A 20,529-nucleotide genomic window follows, 5' to 3' on the forward strand; every position below is an offset into this window, starting at 1 on the left:
ATTTTGAGTAAAGTCTGAATCACTACAGACCCGGGACTGTACAGCGCAGCGGACGATTACGGCTAGCCCCTGGATCCATTCACTTGATCTGACATGTACGTTTGTTTGTGATTTCTGCGTATTGTGTTTCGTTCGTTGTATAGTTGTGTGTAATTGTGTGTTGTGCAGTCTCCCTGCACTTACTATTTGAGACGCGTGGCCAGCGAAGATGTACTTCCCTACGCCCCTGTCTAGATACTTGTGGAGAGAGAGAAATTGGATTTAAAGTCCACTCAACACAAACTAGGTCATTTCGGGACTAACATATGGGTCAATTTAATTCAATAATTCGCTTGCGTGTAGAAATCTTTAGCACTGGGAGGAAACTGGAGGACCTGGAGAAAACCCACGAGGTTATACAGGCGATCCTACTCCTTGTCAATTACAATCAGGGAATCGAAACCACGCCACTTGAGGCTCAATGACAGCCATTGTGATTTCATGCGCACGCGTTAGAACACTAGACACCCCCCCCCCTCGTTCGGAGGATAACGAGGGTGCAATTCAAGTCTTCCATGACCAGATACGAATAGATTTCGAAGATGCGCTTCGTATCCCCCCCCCCCCCGACTAAGCATACCGTTTCACATGCATAACAGCCATAAATGCAGCAAAGGATAATGCCCTTTAGAAAACGTGACGGGGTTGATGAAAGACTTCAAAACTATATAAAAATAAAAAAACCCCCAACAACACCCATGATTGATTTCCTTGGCTGTCGCTAAAACGGAACTTAATACATCAAATCATGTTTCAGTGTTATGTTGATGGAAAACATAAAAATAGTCTCGGAGATCCGGTTGTTTATTCTCCAACTCAAGTTTTGAATGACAGGTACGGGGATGTTTGTAGTGTCAGTTTCAGCTAGTATGATTTGAGGTCAGATATTGACACGAGGTTAATGTGTAGTCGATTACAACTAATCATATCAATTGTTTTTTTTATAAACAATATTTTATTCAGTTTGTCTGAATGGGATTGGGGAACAGGCTTAGCCTATGTAAAACCCCTTTCTCTAGATAATATACATACATAATATTAAAACAAAGGAACAAAATGGGTGTATATACACAGTTAAAATGGCAAACACATACAGAAATATATGTAAATACATATATCATGAGACGGATGGCAATGTACAATATATATTATAGGTTACATCATCACGTAAATTTAAAACTAATATTGTACATTAAAACAATTAACAAGCAAGATTAAAATCTGTTTCATGACATGTCAATAAACTTGTGGACTTGAATTAAAAAAATTGTTGTTTACATCTGTACAGTGTTTTGTGGACCCGAACAAGATGAGATATTTCATGTTTTTATGATCGTGTTGTAATTTGTCTATGGTTTCCTTTCGTGCATTTGAATGTAAGGAGCATTGCAAGAGGCAGTGATGAGGATCTTCAAAAATGTGACCACAGAGGCATGCTTGGCTGTCAGCTACATGTCTGGGGTATTTGTGACTCTGTAGGTCAGAACATTGGAGGCTAAGTTTACAATGGATTATCTGGAGTTTCCGCTGACCGTTGTAGTAAAAAGATGGATTTTTTATATCTGATTTGGAGAGATGGTCGGAGAATATTTTAAGAGTTCTTGAGTTTCTAGCAGGGAGGCTGAGTTTATTCTGCTCTCTTATGCTGGATGGAATAAATGATTTAGAAAATATTTCAGTACGACATCGAATTTCTTTAATTTTATCTTCGTTTCGAAATGAATATGTATTTGTTGGTTCCAGATTTATGAGATTCTTAAGATAGAGAGGGGTCAGGTTGTTTAAAATTTTGTATAGTAATTTTATTTTGTGGAACTAAATCAAATGGCGTTTAACGTCCTACTGTTCTGTCCGTCAGGGCTAACGAAGACAGGCATACGCCATACAGTGTGCTATGAAGTAAAATGTGCCCGGATAGCGGCGCTATAGCCTACTCTTGTATCGAATTCTAGCTGCCAAGGGATCTTTAACGTACATGTCACAGTGTGCACGGGACCTCGGATTTTCGTCAAACCCGAACGACTATACGATGTACCTTGCCAGGCCCTTGGCACTGCGCCACTCATAAGGAGGAACCATGCCGGAAAATCCCGATGAACTCTCTCGGTCATATGAGGGATCGAACACGTTATACGAGCCAACGTCGTACAACTGAGCCACCGCGGCTTTCATAAAAATAAACAAATGTGTGACATTAAATTACTGTTAATGGTTCGTTCTTCAAGATCAAACCAAAAAATATCGGATCAATTTTAGCCTTGTGAAACATGTCATAATATACGCCAAAGATCATATCAAAATGTTGTCAAAGTGTCAATTGTATTGACATGCTGTGTAATCATTTCAATTTATAGAAAAACAAAGCAGCACTGAGATTGATGTCCACCGCCAATATCCTAAAAAAATAGATGACACATACTAATTAAAGATACATTATGGGAGATTAGATAAAAAGCTGGCAGTTCTCACTAAAATAGTTAAAAAAATAGATAATGTAAAGGCAATTTGCTGAAAATTTCAGTCAAATTTGATCCATTCTGAACCGAGATTTTAGCGATTGAATTTTCGGACTAGCCTCGATCATCATTACTAAAAAACATAGTCTCTATTATTCATTTCATGATTAAATCATGAATGGAAGTCGAACATCAAATCTGAACCTAATCCAATAAACATAGCTGGCTAACGATGATATCGAGAGTTGATTATGGTCTGGATAAGTTAATTAATGTCTAATTAACAATTTAGATAAAATTTCAGGCCTACAGAAAGACCTGCAATAGGCAGATTTAGCTCTTGCATAATGTATGTTTAATTGCACATTTTTCTTTTTAAAAAGTGTCGAGCAATCGAAATGTTCACGATCGAACTCAGTCAAGGTTTTGGAGTACCTGGTAGTGAAACTATGCACTAGGTGTCATCACTCTACATCTGTTAGAATCTAAGTTATCTTGTTGAGGCAGATTTTTTCATGTTCCAAAGTTTAGAGCAATCAATTGTTTCAATGGCATTCAGTAATTGAACTGGAGTATACAGGTCGCAATTCTATGGAATACGCTCAGTAATAAGCAGTAGTAATTGTATTCCATAGAATTGCGACCTGTATACATCAATCAATTTGCTTATCACAGCTTAGCCTAAGCAGAAAAAAAATTATCATCATCGAACTTAGTCAAGGTATTGATATTTTATACTCTGATCGAACACTGTCAATGAATTCACCCAATAAACACCAAAATCAAATTTGAACATTCTACCTCAATTAGAACGAGGGCTATTTTGTTCCAAAGTCTCGACCAATCGGATTGAAGTATATACTAAGCCTAAGCAGAAAATGCTCACCGTCGAACCTAGTCAAGGTATGGAGTGATGAAACTATGCACGAATTTTCACCTCTCTCATTTAATTAGAATCAAAGTAATCGAGCCCCAAAGTCTCGACCAATCAAATTGCTTATCGCTCTGCTTACCCAGAGTCGAAAATGCACATTATCGCACATAGTCAAGGTATTGATATAATGAAACTATACACCAAGTTCTATCTCCTTCACTTTATTAGAACGAAAGTAATCGTGTCCCAAAGCACCAACCAATCAAATTGCTTATCGCTGCTTAGCTATAGCCTATCAAGGTATTCACTCCATAAACACCTACACCAAGTTTGAACGTTCTATCTCATTGTTATTGTGTCCCAAAATGTTTGACGGACGGACAGACAGACAGACGGGTGACAATATACAAATTAATGACACTGTAGAGATGTTTGACGACAATATTGATTCTTTGGTCAAGTAAAATAGATAAAGAAAAACATCGGATCAATTTCAGCGGTGTGAAATTTCAACTGCCGATATGTCGTAACAAATCAAAGATCACATCAAAAAGTTGTCAAAGTTTTGATGTCAATTACAACAACGGTGCGATGACAATTTGCCTGACTCATATCACTTAAAGCTGCAATTTCATATTTTTAAAATTTATTAAAATAAAGCCTTAAAATAGATGGTATCCATAAACCGTCCTGCCTTGTTAAAGAATAATCTTATTAATCCTATAAGTCACTATTGCCAGCTGAGAAATTGGCAAAAATATCATTTTCAACTTCAAATTCCAACGTTTAAAGGTAGCTAATGCATGGAGGCAATAGGAAAACAAGGGGGGTAATTCTGTTATTATTTTCTGTGTCAATGATTTTTAAGGGTGGGAAATAATGCCCATGGTCGCATAATAGTGAGTTGATAACCTATTGAGCAAAAGACATAGAAATAATTATGTTTTGACTTTCTTAGAAAATATGAAATTATCGCTTTAAAGATACATTATGGGAGATTAGATAAAGAGCTGGTAGCTCTCACTATAATAGTTAAAAACTAGATAATGTAAAGGGAATTTGCTGAAAATTTCAGTCAAATTGATCCACGCTGAACCGAGTATTTATCGATTTAATTTTGGGCCTGGCCTCGGTCATCATTACTAAAGTCGATACGATAAAAAACATAGTTTCGATTATCCATTTTTTGAATTAATCAGAAGCAGCAGACCGGGTTCTAATCCAGTAAATATCGCAGGCAAGCGATGCCATCGAGAGTTGATTATGGCCTGGATAAGCTAATTAATGTCTAATTAATAATTTAGATAACATTTCAGGCCTAAAGAAATGCATGCAATTGGCAGATTTAGCTCTTTTCATTTTAGTCCGAATTCACATATTATTACTTCCAGTGGGGTTCCCCCTTGTGAGTGTTGCAGGGCGGAGGCAGGCTCGTAACTAGGGAGGGCGCAGGCCTGCAAAAAGTTTCGCCCCCCCCCTGTGAAAAAATTGTCCACCATATTTTAACTAAGATAAAATTCAAATTTTAGTTATTTGATTGGATAATATTAGATTGGTTTTAGTGCTAAGCCAATCACAATTGAAGTATCTAGTAAACTTTGGATTTTATCTTTAGTTAAGATTTCGAGAAACAGGGCGGAGGGCCTGGCACGCACTAGTGGTGTAGGACGGGGGGCTTGACAAGCGCTAGTGGTGCAGGATGGAGGACCTGAAAAGCACCAGCAGTGCAGGACGGAAGGCCTGACAAGTACCAGCGTCTAGTCGTTCTGTTGGAACGGTAATCCGGGGTCCCTGTGTACAAGTTCCTTGTCGTACTAGGTCTGTCATTAAATGAAGTGACGTGGTTTCGATTTCTCGCTTGTACGGGACAATGAGTAGGGTCGTCTGCCCAACCTCGTCGGTTTCCTCCGGTTCCTGGGGTTGAGCCTACAACAGAAGACTCCTACCCGCAAGCGAATTATCCCGAAATGGCCTAGTCTGTGTGGGGTGTTCTGTTCATCTCGACTGCTGATTACAATACCAGATCTTTTCTTCATTGTAGGATTGGACTCAATTTATTATTTGATATCTTTCAGTAAAAGGATCAGAAAAAAAATGTACCGGCTTTCAATGGGGTTTTATGTAGTAGTTATTAGCACACTTTCCGAGGTGTATCGGTGAAGATCGAGGAAATGCGCGAATAAGTCACTTACATCACATTTCTATCGAGTACTGTGAAGCGAAATGTGAAAAATAGTATTTATTATCGAGCCGTGTCAAGCGAAATGTGACAAATACTTTCTGCTGTTTCATTCATCCCTTTCTGTGCCTCACGTTACATTTCGTGGTAGAATGATTTGGCAGGGAAGAAACGACATGAGTAGTATTTACACGTGCGTCTTGCTGCGTTACCCTGAGCGTAGAACAGTCACTTTTTTTCTTTAGACTGCACTCCGTATTGAAAGACGAAGTTGTTTTGACGAAGTCAGTGAACATAGAGCCAACCACATCGTTAAAACAACTTGTCCCTGGCGTAGAGGACAAAAAGCTGCAATTATATTAAACGTAATTTATAAACCTGTAACGGTAAATCTCTTGGGGTATATTCTATGCCCGGAATAACTTGCGGTCTGAAAGTCGGGGGAGGTTTTGGATATATACAGGGAGATTTGGGGTTATTCTTCTGAAAGTTTTTCTTTAAACCTGTAACGGGTTATTCTACCAGGGTAGAGTTTTTTTCCCATAAGAAAACATGATATAAGGTTTTTCTTGTGGGAATTCTGGGATATTCTCATCTTGCGTACATGTAAACATAGACGGTTTATAAGCAACATAAAGTCCTCGACTTCGGTTATGCCGGGGAAGAAAGGCTTCAGAAAAAAACCCTCGACAGAAAACCCTCGGCCTACCGGCCTCGGTTTTTCTTTCTCTTGGGTTATTTTCTTCAGTCTTTCTTTCCCCAGCATAACCTCAGTCTCGTGCTTTATCCTACACGTAAAGGACACTGCACAACGTGGGTCAATCCTGGTGAAGTGTGCATCGGTGGATGGTTCGTCCGTTGAAATTTATTTGTATTAAAATTTATGACTTTCTAGGCGTTTGTTTTCATCCTGCTTGTATAAAAGTGTTCGGTTTTTTTTATGGAAAGCGTACTGTTCATTTCTGATACACGGATACTTTTATGTCTGTATTGGAAATAAACAGGACAGTTTTATCAAAGGTTGCCACTGGCAACCAGGTAGAAGTGGGATGTAATTATGATTTCCTCTCTCTACGCGCATGCGAATAATTGAAATGAAAATACACCATAATTATGTTATTCCCGAAATTAAATCAGTTTGCCAGTTTTTCACAATAATGTGGTGGTATTTGTTAGTATTTAGTAACTGTTGAGTTAGTACTGGGTGATATTGGGTAGTATTTGGTTAATCATTCTGTTGGTCCAGGGGTGGTTGGGTTGCCAAATGGCTAATGCGTGCGCTTTGGATCAGAAGATCTGTCATTGACTCAACTGGCGTAGTTTCGATTATCCGCCTATAAATGACAAGGAGTAGAGTCGCCTGTCCAACCTCGTGGGTTTGCTCTGGGTCCTCCGCTTCCCTCCCACGTAACGGAATTGCCTTGCATGCGCAAAAGGTAGGCTGCTGCAGGATACAGGGTCTGTTCAGGAACATCGTGTAGTCCTTTGGATCGTATTAGAAACTGAGGTCCAGTGTACCCATTGCCGTACACGTAAAAGATCCATTAAAAAGTGTCTAGGCCAGGCAAATTTCCCTCATGGCACACTGCTTAGTCTATGCCCAAATTAGAATTTAAATCCCATTTCAAATCAGTTCTCTCTCATTATCATTTTATGTGTGTCAATAATTCGTTCGCAAGTCAAGGTCTTTATCAATGTGAGGACAGTAGACCCCACTCTTGTTATGTACACTGACAAGGACAGCTCTCTAGTCGTTCGGATGGGACGAAAAACCGAGATCCCGTGTACACATTGGCGTGCACGTAAAAGATCTCTTGACAGATGGAATTCGATATAAGAGTAGGCCGTAGCGCCGCTGCCCAGGCAAAAATTCCCTCATAGCACACTGTATGGCGTATGCCCGTCTTCATTAGCCCAGGTTAGGAGCAGAACAGTAGGACGTTAAACCCCATTTCATTTCATTTCAATAATTCGTTCGCAAGTCGAGGTCTTTATCAATGTAAGGACAATCGACCCCACTCTTGTTACGTACAACTGTGATATCGAAACCTTGGGCGTGGTGACCCATGATTTTGCATGATGTACAAGATCTCGTCCGGGTCCCCCAAAACATTATTTATATGTGTGTGCTTCCCCTCCAGTGCCGTCGAGTAATATTGGACTGTGTGGAACATGCTAGAGTCAATTTGTAGCATATATGACCTACGGTATATGTTTGACGCTGATAAAGCGTTAGGATTATAATGTTGAAAACCGCATTGAAATAGCGTGATTTTTGCCATGACACAAAGCGCGTAAATGCTACTTAACCCCTGATCGAAACCACGCTACTTGACTCAATGACAGACCTTATGATCTAAAGCTCAAACGTTAGATCATATGGCCACCATTAATAATAGTAATAATAAATGTAGGTAGTAGTATTTAATCTATTTATTCCAATAAATATATCTCTCAAATAAAGAATAAATTAATCATTTATATTTACAAATAAATAACAGCTCGAAATAATAACATGATGAATCATCATCATCATCTTCATCATCATCATCGTCACCATCATATTAACAACAATGATTTCACGGATTTCAAATAATTGCACTATTTTAAAACGTTAAAAATCAAAATAACAAGCCACAACGCTGTCCCTTGCTAGGAGTTCAATAATAAGAGAGCTTTCCCTCCCTTTATACATACGCCCTAGTTTTGCTCTGCCCTTATAAACGCCTCCCTCCTTCACCACAGTTTCTTTTTCATAAAGTCTGTCTTCTTCCAGTAGTAAACCATAAACAAAATCTAGAAGACATCTTTGGTTGATCTAGTCTATCACTAACACAGAATAATTGTCAAGTCTTTCTAATATACACATTAAGTTAACAGACGGGCAGTGCGTATGCTTGACACCAGAGGGAGCTGATGAATTGAGTTTATTATAGGTATGAGTAAAACGAAAACAAAAGTACATCGAAACACGGCCCCCTTTTAAAATATAATCAACACCATCACCAATTGCCACGTCATTCATGCAAACCCAATCAGACTCAAGGCAGACTACTGGTCGGAAAACCCGCTCCGGAATGTACGTCATGAACGGAAGTCTGAACTTCCATTGCGTTATCTGACGTAACGTTGTTATCATCTATCTGTCCTTTGTTGGAATGGTATTATAGCATCACCATGGTTACTGTAATAATGAATAGATATCACATATATATTCATAAACCCGTTTTAACACAACCTTTAAAAAGCACAGTTCAAAGTTCATGGTGTCCAAGGGGTGTCTTGTTTTTAGCTGAAAAACCAAATTCGAAAAATCAGATCCATAAGCCGTTGGTCAGTCCGTTAGCTCTTCAATAGTAACTGCCTCGTTTTGGTTGAACGTAGATGCGCGTGCAGAATGAACGAAAAGGCATGATGTCAAGGCAGCATTGATTGTAATAATTTATATTGTTATATAACCGAGCACAGGCGTAGCATATTCGGGATATGGTGTCGCTTTTGTTGCATTCACCGTGTATCTTATTAACAGCACGCGGGGCACCCTCAACAAAACACACTATCACAATGACAGCCAATAATGCTTGGAATACAAACTTCATCATCTGAAAATACAAAAAAACACAAAATTAAAATATTTGGTTTGTCTATACAATATATATATATATATAAATTATCATTACTAAGGGGACTTCCCTTTTCAGTGGTGCAGGGCGGATGACTGACAAGCACCAGTGTCTAGTCCTTCCGATGGGGACAAAAAACCCCCGATAATACGGGTCTTAAAATTTCGACAGAAATACGCTGTTATATTTGAGATCATAACGCTTACTCGCTACATTTATCCGATTCATCTTTTACGTTCACAGAGCCACGGCGGCAGTCCAGATAAAAGAGAACATTGGTTACACCACAAAAGGATCGGTAGCTGATTGTAACTACTGCGTGTTTTACAAGAGCGTGTCTTATCTTATATAACATGCTGCTGCTTCATGTTGTTGTTTTATATTGTTGTTTAAAGGGAATGGCCACTTCGATTCATGTTTAAACATAATGTTATTTAATTATCTTGCTTTCAAGGAACGACCCAAGGTATAAAGGTACAAAACGTGCTAAATTAGGAATACTTTTAGATTTTCTTAATTGATATAATTCGTACAATTATGACAGGTATCGTGTAAGATATATAGTACAGTATGCTTACTATTCGTCGAACGCCCAGATGTAAATCTGATTTTCATCAAGCATGCGTAAACATGAGCTTAAGCATGTGCAACCCTTTAAATACGCGCCGCTTTACCCTGTTCGCAATCAAGCACGGGCCACTTACAACTATTTCCAAAAGCATGCTAAAACATGTGCTTAAGTGTGCTCAATCCTTCAGTTCAAATAAGCGCCATTCGGACTTGTTCCCAAAAGCATGCGTAGACATGTGCTTAAGCAAACTTGTTTGATACTTGTTATAGAATCGTGAGTTATGGAAGTTATAATTCTAATGTTTCTGATGTTAAATATAATTCCTAATAATTATAATCCATTTATTATAATGGGGATTTTAAATAGATGTTCCGATTTAATCCCATCTTAAAAAAAATTGAATGGCAAATTATTCTTTTAAGAATAAATCATCTGAATGAAACGGGGTTTAACGCCACTCGTCAACAAAAGGCTTCGGTTATTTTGAGTTTTGGGACTAACATATGGTTATTTTGAGACTTGGGACTAACATATGGTTATTTTGAGATTTGGGACTAACATATGCTTATTTTGAGACTTGAGACTAACATAGGGTCTAAGGTTATTTGAGACTAACATATGGTTTGTTCCGAGAAAAAAATCCAACACATCTTTATTTTGAGCCTGATATACGGTTTCTTAGTTGAATAAATATAATAATCTTAAACACGCAAAACAATGGGATTAGGTTACAACGTTATCGTCCCTGCATTCAAAGCAATAGTGACCAATCATGTGTCTTTGATGACGTCAAGCCAGAACCGTGACATGGAATACGTAAGTCGATAACCACTGTAATTTACGAATTGATTAATACGATTAACTATGGTCGTGATGTGTAATTCATTAAATGAGATTTATAAAGATTATACAATAAAAAATAATCTATCTTTCATTACGTTTTTATCCGCTGATCTTACAGCGTCATTCACAATCTTGGGCAGAAGTAGAATGAGATATAGTTAGCGTGGGCAAGAGACAGCAAATCAACAAATTACCCATCTTTTCACCCGCATTGCCTTTCTTTAAAAATATCATACAGTTCTACTATTTACCCTCATTGCGCCGCCCCCCCCATCCCAAACCCACTTCTACTCATATGATGTTCATTGAAAAAGATGTAAGACCGTGATACGATTCTAGACCCACGTTGTTATCCCACTCCCACCCCATCAAACCGATCTCTAGTATTAAATTACTGTGTTAAGACCCTTGATATAATTCTAGACACCACGGGCCACTTAAACATGAATAATTGAAATATCCGATCAAAAAATCCGATTAAGATCTTTAATCATTCATTCAAACGTTTTTCTTCCTAAAAGATACAATTACAATATGGTAGAAATGACACCCCCGGGTTGTACGAACAATCATCGTAATAGCATTCACCTTGTAATAGATTATAGTAGTAATACTTTATTCTGTATTTATTAATACTATCACTACACTGGAGTTTTGTCTTGTATATTCCAGACGTTTCAATCTTGCTGTGGAGAGAGAGAGAGAGAGAGAGAGAGAGTCTAAATCAGTGGTAGAAGGCCGGTTGACCCGGAGCCATGTCAAGTATAAGCCTGCGTTGCACATGCAATACATTTAACCAAATAATTTTATTGCGGGATTATTATTTCCATTCCCGTTATTATGTCGTTGAAGAAGACAAAATATACTTATATCGATTTGACCGGAGTGGACCTAAACTAGAATATGGTTGCTATATACGTAACACTGGCTGGCGGTTTGTGGGTTTTATATGTTGACTTGCACTGAATACTCTTAGCTTAATGATAGCGATATAAGCCCGTAATTAATCTAAATATTACTAACATATTCCAATGGGTTAAACCTGTATTGACATAGATAATAGCCAGAAATAGACAATATCTTTCATCATATAGCATAGACTAAATGTAAAGCCCTTTTCATCCTTATCGAAGACAAATATTAACCCTAATGTTCTTGAGGCCAGACAAAAAAAAAACCGAAACTATAATTGACTAACTAATAATATTAATCCTAATGTTCTTGAGACCAGATAAAAAACAAAACTATAATTAACTAACTAACTAATAATACAGGTATCAAGATGTCCTTACCGTTAAAGAAAACAGTCAAGTCGTTCGGATGGTCCGTTAAAGCGTGGTTGCGTGTATACAAATGGCAGCCCAGTTTGTTAACGATTACATAACAGTGATGTTAAACAAAACTTTGAATATATTGAACAATATGAAATTTATCAGATTCGCACTTCCTACCGATCTGTATTCCGATTAGACACGTAGGGTTTACGTACATTTATTAACCAATTATTAAAAATAAAAACCCAATTATTATTTAAATGAAATATAACAGTTTCGTAAGATTACAAGATTACAGATACAGCATGATTTGTACAATATGTAATATACCTGGCACGTTAAAGATCCCCCGAGTGTGCACTAGCCCATTAAACCTCATCTTATGCGATTAGCAACACGCATACCAGATATTTTTGGTTTTGTATTCATCTTAAAGTGTTTATTTCCTGTTCTTTAATGTTTATTACAGAAATTAAATGACATATTTATGGCTATGCAGGTGAGTCAACGGCCTCCAGTAAGCGAGTTGAACCATTCTAATTACGCTAGCTGTAATGTAATAGACTATTATAAACGACCTACTTAACTGAATCGTCAGCCACTTTCACTACTGGGTACTGACAGTAATTAACACCAATTAATCTTAATTAGTTGAATGGTAATCAGTATTTATTTTTATAGCCTTCCACACGTTGGCGTGCACGTTAAAGAACCCCCTGACAGTTGAAATCCAATTGCTTTCCGTGCCAAATGTCCCCAACAGCATACTGTATGGCGTATACCCGTCTGTAATGATGCAGAAAAGTAGGACGTTAAATTCAAGGCTGCTAGACTGGTTTTACTTCCTTAAAGTAAATAATCGTCTAATAACATAACTTAACGTTTTCAAGCGGAAATTTACCACATCCTACCTTTCATTAGTCATAAATATACATAACTTCTTCTTTTATGAATGAATTTGTCTGCTCTTTTGAAAAAACTAATATCGAAATTGTAACAATTTTTTTCCTGGTTGTCGTTTATTGCGTAGTGTTCACTTTAAAACAAGTCAAGCGCGTAGCAATGTTGTAAGATTTGATTAGTGTTGACCGAATGAGTAAGACAGGGGGAAACTTGTTTCGAAAGTCGAGTGGTGACACAACTATTGCGTCGACATGTAAAATCATCCTTGTGTGATTCACGCTCACATTTGTCATTGCAACGTCAAACGGAATGCGCAGTGCCATTTTACTCTTCAATTGAGTAGTGGTTTCGATTCCGTGTCACCTGGTAACATACATTAAAGGCAAATTAGGTAAGATTAGACAAATGCTGACAGTTCTCGCTATAATAGTTAAAATAGATAATGAAAACAAAATATGCTGAACATTTCAGTTAAATTGTTTCACTCTGAAGTGAACCGAGGTATTAGCGATTCAACTTTAGGCTAGCGTCGATAGTCATTTCTACCGTTGGTACGATGATAAACAAAGTCTAGATTATGTACGTTTACGTGAGAGACATGCGCCTAAACATTACAAACTATGTTATGTCGGCGGAAACATATCGCTTGCGATCTGCGGTCTTCAGAAGTGTTTATGTGTGTGTGGGGGGGGGGGGAAGGGCGGGGCAGAAGAAACCGGCGAAAACCCACGAGGTTGTACAGGCTACCCTGCTCTCTGTCGTACCCACTATATTTGACTCATTAACACGTCTTATAGCCTAAAGCGCACACATTAGACCGTTTGAGTCTTCTGAAGTAGCATGGAAACTGGAGAACCCAGTGGAACTCACGCCGTTACACAGGTTATCCCACTCATGGCCATACCCACTACACTATACTCAATGACAAACGTTATCATCTATTGAAGTGTGCGCGATAGACAACTCAGCCATACCGTGTCCCAAATACCCACTGAGGTAAACAGCAATCAGCTGTTTATATGTTTAGTGAGTTTAAGCTCACTAAACTTTAAGCTAATATACAAACATCATGTGCTTCTAACATCACGTATTTCTTGACTGGAAAAACATAACAAAATCACACAACTCTCAAGCTGTTTCTGACAAAACGATCAACGGTTCCCTGACTAGAAAATATAACACCGTCAAAGGCAAATAACGATCCCCCGTCTTAAAACTAAAATAATGGAGGAATATCCAAGAGCGACACCTGTAAATGGCCACGGTGCGAGCCCTATTTTTTTTTTCATTCTAGTCAAATCCAATGACCAAACTTAGAAATAATCTAATTAAGACGGGAAGAAGCCATGTACTGTGCCGCTGCGACCAACTCCTGTTTCGATTTCCAGCTACCACGGGAATCAGATGGCATAAACGGGGTTTCGTCCGTCCAGCACCACTGACAAGAGGAAACTAGACTGAAAAACTTCGGATACCCTGGCAAGTGAGCGAGCACCTTACTTACTGAGCCACCGGGACTCCCGATATTCATAATGAATGTTTCAACAGAAATAACTTTTAGCAAAAAAACCCCTAAAAAACAAAAAAAAAAACCAAAAAAAAAACCCCGCCAAACCAAACTTGCAAATAAGAATTCAATTTTACTAAACATGACAAATAATATTTCATAAAATTCTATGGAAACACCAGGAGAAGGGAGGAACTAATAATGTCCGCTAACTTCCAAAATATAACCAAGTCCACAAGAATGAACTGAATATTAGTAAAGTAATAAGACTTACCTTGTTCGACATGGTGTGATAGTTAGAATAGTTAGATCCTATAAAATCTAGTTGATATTATTGCTATAGTTGTTTGTATCACGACTTAAAGCTTTGATAGTTAACTCAGGGATAGGTTTCCACCCTTATAAACAACTCTTAGTTCCGACTGACATGCCATTTTAGGGAAATGGAACGCCCATGATTAACAATGGATCAATCCGACTTTCGGTTTTTGTCGCGCATTATCACGAGGCCTGTCTGTCATTGGTTGTAAATTATGACTCTATTTGACAGTCGTAGCGCGTGGCGTATGAAAACCTAGATTTGTATTTCTTTAATCACAATTGTTTTATATCTAACTGAACACGCAAAACATAAAGCCCATGTAAATGTCGATTTAATTAAATTATATTTTTCTAACATGGATAAAATCTCACAAAGTTAATCCGTAACTAACCAATGAACAAAACTCTTAAGCGAAATTTGTTATTGATTTTGTTTGTATAATTTGTAGGGAAGTATATTTTTGATATTGTGCTGTGAACATAGGAGTACTCGACTGTTCGGTTGACGCGGGTCTGAGTGCCCGAATTTCTCTATTTTTCCTGGAATATCCCCCATACCGATTTTGCCGAATATATATATTTAAAAAATGACTTTTATATATAGGGTTTATTTTAGAAGGATGAGAATAATAACGATATAACTGAGATTCTAGGTACACTAGATTGGAATATATAAGTATTGACGATTGTTATTTCAATTTGATCCCTAATGTCGCGCCACTCACTGAGTAGAAAGAAAGAAAGAACTTCTGGATTACTTTAGAAATAGGTATTTTTTTTTACTTCAATATGCTTACATTCATATTTCATGTGGCGTATAACAGATCATGACTCCTACTACTATTATACAATGTTTTTCTCTGGGTTGTATTCCTCATTGTTTGTCTTTCAATTTTGAGTGAAGTCTGTATCACTACAGGCCCGGGACTGTACAGCGCAATGGACGCTTACGGCTAGCCCCCGGATCCATTCACTTAATCTGATACGTACGTCTGTTTTGTGATTTCTGCGTATTGTGTCTTGTCCGTAGATTTGTTTTTGTGTAATTGTTGGTGTGTGGTGCAGTCCCCCTGCACTTACTAATTAGAAATAGAGTTTGAAAACATGCGTAATGCATGCGCATCATAAATAACAATTTTTGGTGTTCGACCAATCGAGGATTCCAGTTGTCAGCCAGCGGTGTAGCTAGGGAGCCTGCGATGGAACGCATTCAGTCGTTGGTATAGAACGAAAAAGCGCGGTCCACCAGTGTACACCCTGGACAGTTGGAATTCTCGACGAGGAGTAGGCGGAAAGATCGCTAAACGGACACATTGCATAGCATATGACGACCTTCTTTATCCTAGTTGGTTTCAGAAAAGTAAGACTTTAAAACCCAATTCATTTTCTAAATATTATGAAAGCATTTTGGCTCCGATATCAGAAAAAAACCCACCTTTTTACACGAGTTGGACAAAAGACCAACTAATACTTTAATAAAATGTGTGGCGGTTTGTTTTGATATTTAAGATATTATAACAGTGTGTAAAATAAACTCAAAGGAATGTCACGCAGGTGGAATTGTGAAAACATATGTTCACATAATTTACAATATGTGGTGTGCATTTTTACTTGCTGTGTCCATACATCGTTAGAAAATTTCCTTGTGATTTAACGGCGTGGCCTTTTCCCTAACAGTGGTGACGAGGCCCCGGTCGGTGTGCACGTAAAAGAATCCTTGCTGTGTTTTATTCTAACGAGTAGACGTTTTTCTTGCCAGTTCCACTGTCCTACACCACTGAGTGACAAGGGGGAACCATGCCAGAAAATACAGATGAACTTTCTCGGCCAATGCAGGGATAGATGGAACAGGGAATCTTCAGTTTAGCGAACCGACTTCCTACTCATTTGGCGAGGGAAGTAGGATTTTAAACCCTGTTGCAGTTTATGCCCAATGACACCGGTGACCGATACAATGAAATGAAATGGGGTTTAACGTCCTACTGTTCTGCTCCTATACTGGGCTAATTAAGACGGGCATACGCCATACAGTGTGCTATGAGGGAAATTTTGCCCGGGCAGCGGCACTATCGCCTACTCTTATATCGAATTCCAACTGCCAAGGGATCTTTTACGTGCATTCCAATGTATACACAGGACCTCGGTTTTTCGTCTCATCCGAAGGACTAGACAGCTATCCTTGCCAGGCCCTCTTTCCTGCACCACTGACAAGGGGGAACCACGTCGGAAAATCAGGATGAACTCATCGTCAACAATAATACCGCTTTGGCTTTAAATAAAATACCAGCTAGGTATCAAAAAGTCAGATAATAACCTAACAAGCAAATCAATATTGTATGGATTAATGGGTTTCACATATCTAAAGTCTAATGTTTATACAAAGTCACGAATATAGAGCTTCAAAATCCCTCAACAACGATTTTATCGAAAAATATAGTGGAAACACTGTGAGTAAATTAATCATTGTCTCAGGTAAGGTAGCAATTATAAACGATTGTTTTGATTGGCCTGCTATGTCGCTGGACGATTAATCAAAATAGTCAATAAATTCACGCTAGTATCTTTACTTAAGATACATTTTTGATTTTAGAAAATACTTTTTGATTTTGATATTCAATTTCTGTCGCATTTATAAGATTCATCTACAAACCGGAACGATGATGATGAAAGTAATTTATGATGTTAATGATTACGACGACGATGGTGAAGATGGGTGTTGATAATGATGTTTTAAAACTTTATTCGGAGAGTCAAGCACAATAAATTATTTATATCACATATTAGACGCATTTGCCCAAATGGAACAACGTTTCGGGTGGAATATAAAGAGAAATGGGGTTTAACGTCCACTCGACACAAACCAGGTCATTTCGGGAATAACATATGGTTCAATTTTATTTCAATAATTTGTTTGGCAGTGGGGGAAAGCGGGGGACCCGGAGAAGAACCATGAGGTTGGACAGGCAACCCCACTCCGTATCACATACAACCGGGGAATCGAAACCACGCCGGTTTACGCAATGGCGGACCTTATGATACAACGCGTACACGCTAACCATTCCGCCACCCCCCCCCCCGGGTGTATTATATGATGATGACGACGATGGTGACGGATGATAATTGTTGATAATCGTCATGTTATTTATCTTTATTTATGAATCAAATGAATCAAGCATATTAAAAAACCAAAAAAACAATAATTATATAAACTGTTTGTGGGGGAAGAACAAGTTGGAAAAAATAAACATGTTTTCGTATTTATTTCCATTTCTATAAATCTTTAAAAAAAAAACAGTTCATGAAATCGTTCCACCACACACTACTTAGTAAAGGAATAAAAATTAAAACCAACAGAATGATTTTCTATGGATTAGTGTAGCCTAATTATACTTAAGAAACAAAATCGATAGGTACTTGTATCACACAAACTGGATTTTAATCGTGACTAGAATTTGCTAATCCGTTCTGTTTTGGGCGTCTGAGGAATTAGTAGCGATCAACGACTTAAATCGGTTTAATTCTCTGATCCTATTAACAGGAATTAACATTTTAAGAATGTATGAAGGTAGAGGAAAAGACTTCAACTTTAAATTTGCACAGGGAAATTATTAGATTTATATAAAAAACTCCACAGGTGTTGCGATTAAAAAACACAACAGAACGCCTCTTTGAAATAAAAATACTCCATTTCTTTTGTGACTTAATTAAAAGACCAGCAATTCTTATTGATGGTAATGCCATTAACACTTCTGTTTGGAGGAGGTGGCGTTATTGGGTTATAATGAACGACCTTTAATCCCATAAAAGATGATATGTGGCTTATATATGCTGTGTGCGATATCGACTTTTTGTTTAAGCGGATGTTAAACCCTAGGCTAGCAATAGCCGAGTTTTATCAATTGGAGAATGAGATACGAAACCTGTATTTGAATTACTACGACAAAGGATAATGTAATCTGGTGGGATCAGTTGTACAATGTGTTCTGGAGCCAATTATCAACTCTAAGATAGCTGTTCTTTATAAAAGATTTGTGTGTTTTAAAACACTTGAGGCAGAGAGTTATCTGAAGGGGAACTTTTTACTCTATATACACTGGTAAACCTTTTCTCAAGGTGGTTTTGGATTTCAAATGTTGGTGAGCCTGTTACCGAGATGAGAGAAAGAGAGAGAGAGAGAGAGAGAGAGAGAGTTAAACGTCCACTCGACATAAACTAGGTCATTTCGGGACTAACATATGGTTCAACAATTTTATTTCAATAATTTGTTTGCGTGTAGGGGTCTTAGAAGTGGGGGGGGGGCGGAGGGCCCCAGAGAAAACCCACGAGGTTGGACAGGCGACCCTACTCCTTGTCACGTACAACCGGGGAATCGACACCACGCCAGTTGATCCAATGACGCAGCGCACACGCGCTAACCATTCGGCCATCCAACACCTCTAGGAGATGATAGTGTGTACCGACTATCATATAATACGGTCACCAAACAGATCTGCGATGATAATCCATGTGACAATTTTTCGATCAAAAATGAAATAATGATACATTGATAAAGCATATTCTCACAGAATGCAGTTTAAGATTTAATTCCGAGACTAGCATGCTTTTATTTCATTGGCTAAGTTGAGGACGCAAACTTGAAATTTGGCACTGCATCTTTCATACCCAACAACTGTGTGACGGAAAACAAAAAACGGTTATTTGATGCCTATAGGCGGGTCGCTTAAACATACATTATGCAAGAGCTAAATCTGCCTATTGTAGGTCTTTCTTTAGGCCTGAAGTGTTATCTAAATTACCAATTAGACATTAATTAAATTATCCAGACAATAATCAACTCTCGATGTCATCACTAGCCTGCGATGTTTTTTTGGATTAGGTTCCGATTTGCTGTTGAACTGCCATTCATAATTTAATCATAAAATGGATAATCGAAACTATGTTTTCATCGTACCGACTTAAGTAATGATGAACGAGGCTAGGCCGAAAATTCAATCGCTAAAATCTCGGTTCAGAGTGGATCAATTTGACTGAAATTTTCAGCAAATTCTCTTTACATTATCTAGTGAGAACTGGCAGCTATTTATCTTATCCCCCATAATGTATCTTTAAATAGTAATATCGCATATAAGACCTGGGAGAAGTCAAAACTGTCTGTTTGCGGCCCATGGCACATGGAGTGGTTTATTGGGAAGTTCTTCCCTTTATTAATAAAACAAGTGGTTGCCATGCAAGATACGCCCTTATTTTGCAAGAGATGGACAGAGAACAAGCTAAAAAAAGAGGCGATTTTTCGTACAAGTAGGGGCTATAATTCAGGAAGTTACAGTCTGATATGCGCAAATAGTGAAAGGAACCGAGGTCGATGGAACATAAACATACATTTCAAGTTTCATGAAAATCAGACAAAAAATGCGGCTTCTAGATTGTCCATAATCCTGGAACTACATACTCTTACACTATTTGCGTACAAGGAGCGTCCATTTTGTCCGGCAGTTTCGGTCAGAGTTTTACGAAATTCGAATTAAACCTTCATTGATGTGCACTAACGGTGATATATTTAAACATTTTGTAAAATTGAATACAAACTGTGACTTCTAGCGGGTCCACAAGCTAAATGTTTCTTGAACAAACAGGGGACATAATTCAGAAAGTTACGTTTAGATATGAGTGATTATTGAATGGAACCAAGATCTTTGTGATAAAAACATAAATTTAGAAGTTTCATCGTGGTCTTTAGATAGTCCACAACCTTGATGTACCATATTTTATTTTTACACTATTTACGTATGACAAGCGTCGATTTTGTCCAGTTTAACGGCATTCGAACTCACCCATCATTAGGGTGTAATGGTGTTATATTCAAACGTTTTTTTAAATCGGATAAAAATTGTGACCTCTAGAGGAACCAAAAGCTCAAAACGTGATCAAAGGCCATAATT

The 20,529-nt window shown here is 38.0% G+C and overlaps 1 long non-coding RNA gene across 1 annotated transcript; it reads right to left on the reverse strand.

Moving 5' to 3' along the window:
• Window positions 1–7,966: 7,966 nt before the first annotated feature.
• Window positions 7,967–14,840, reverse strand: LOC126821763 (uncharacterized). Its single transcript, XR_007680483.2, has 2 exons — window positions 14,544–14,840; window positions 7,967–9,150 (listed from the first exon to the last, which is right to left on the reverse strand). It is a non-coding gene; the product is annotated as an uncharacterized LOC126821763 (long non-coding RNA).
• Window positions 14,841–20,529: the final 5,689 nt, after the last annotated feature.

Source organism: Patella vulgata, chromosome 5 (genome assembly GCF_932274485.2).
Source record: "Patella vulgata chromosome 5, xgPatVulg1.2, whole genome shotgun sequence".
Classification (NCBI taxonomy): Eukaryota; Metazoa; Mollusca; class Gastropoda; family Patellidae; genus Patella; species Patella vulgata.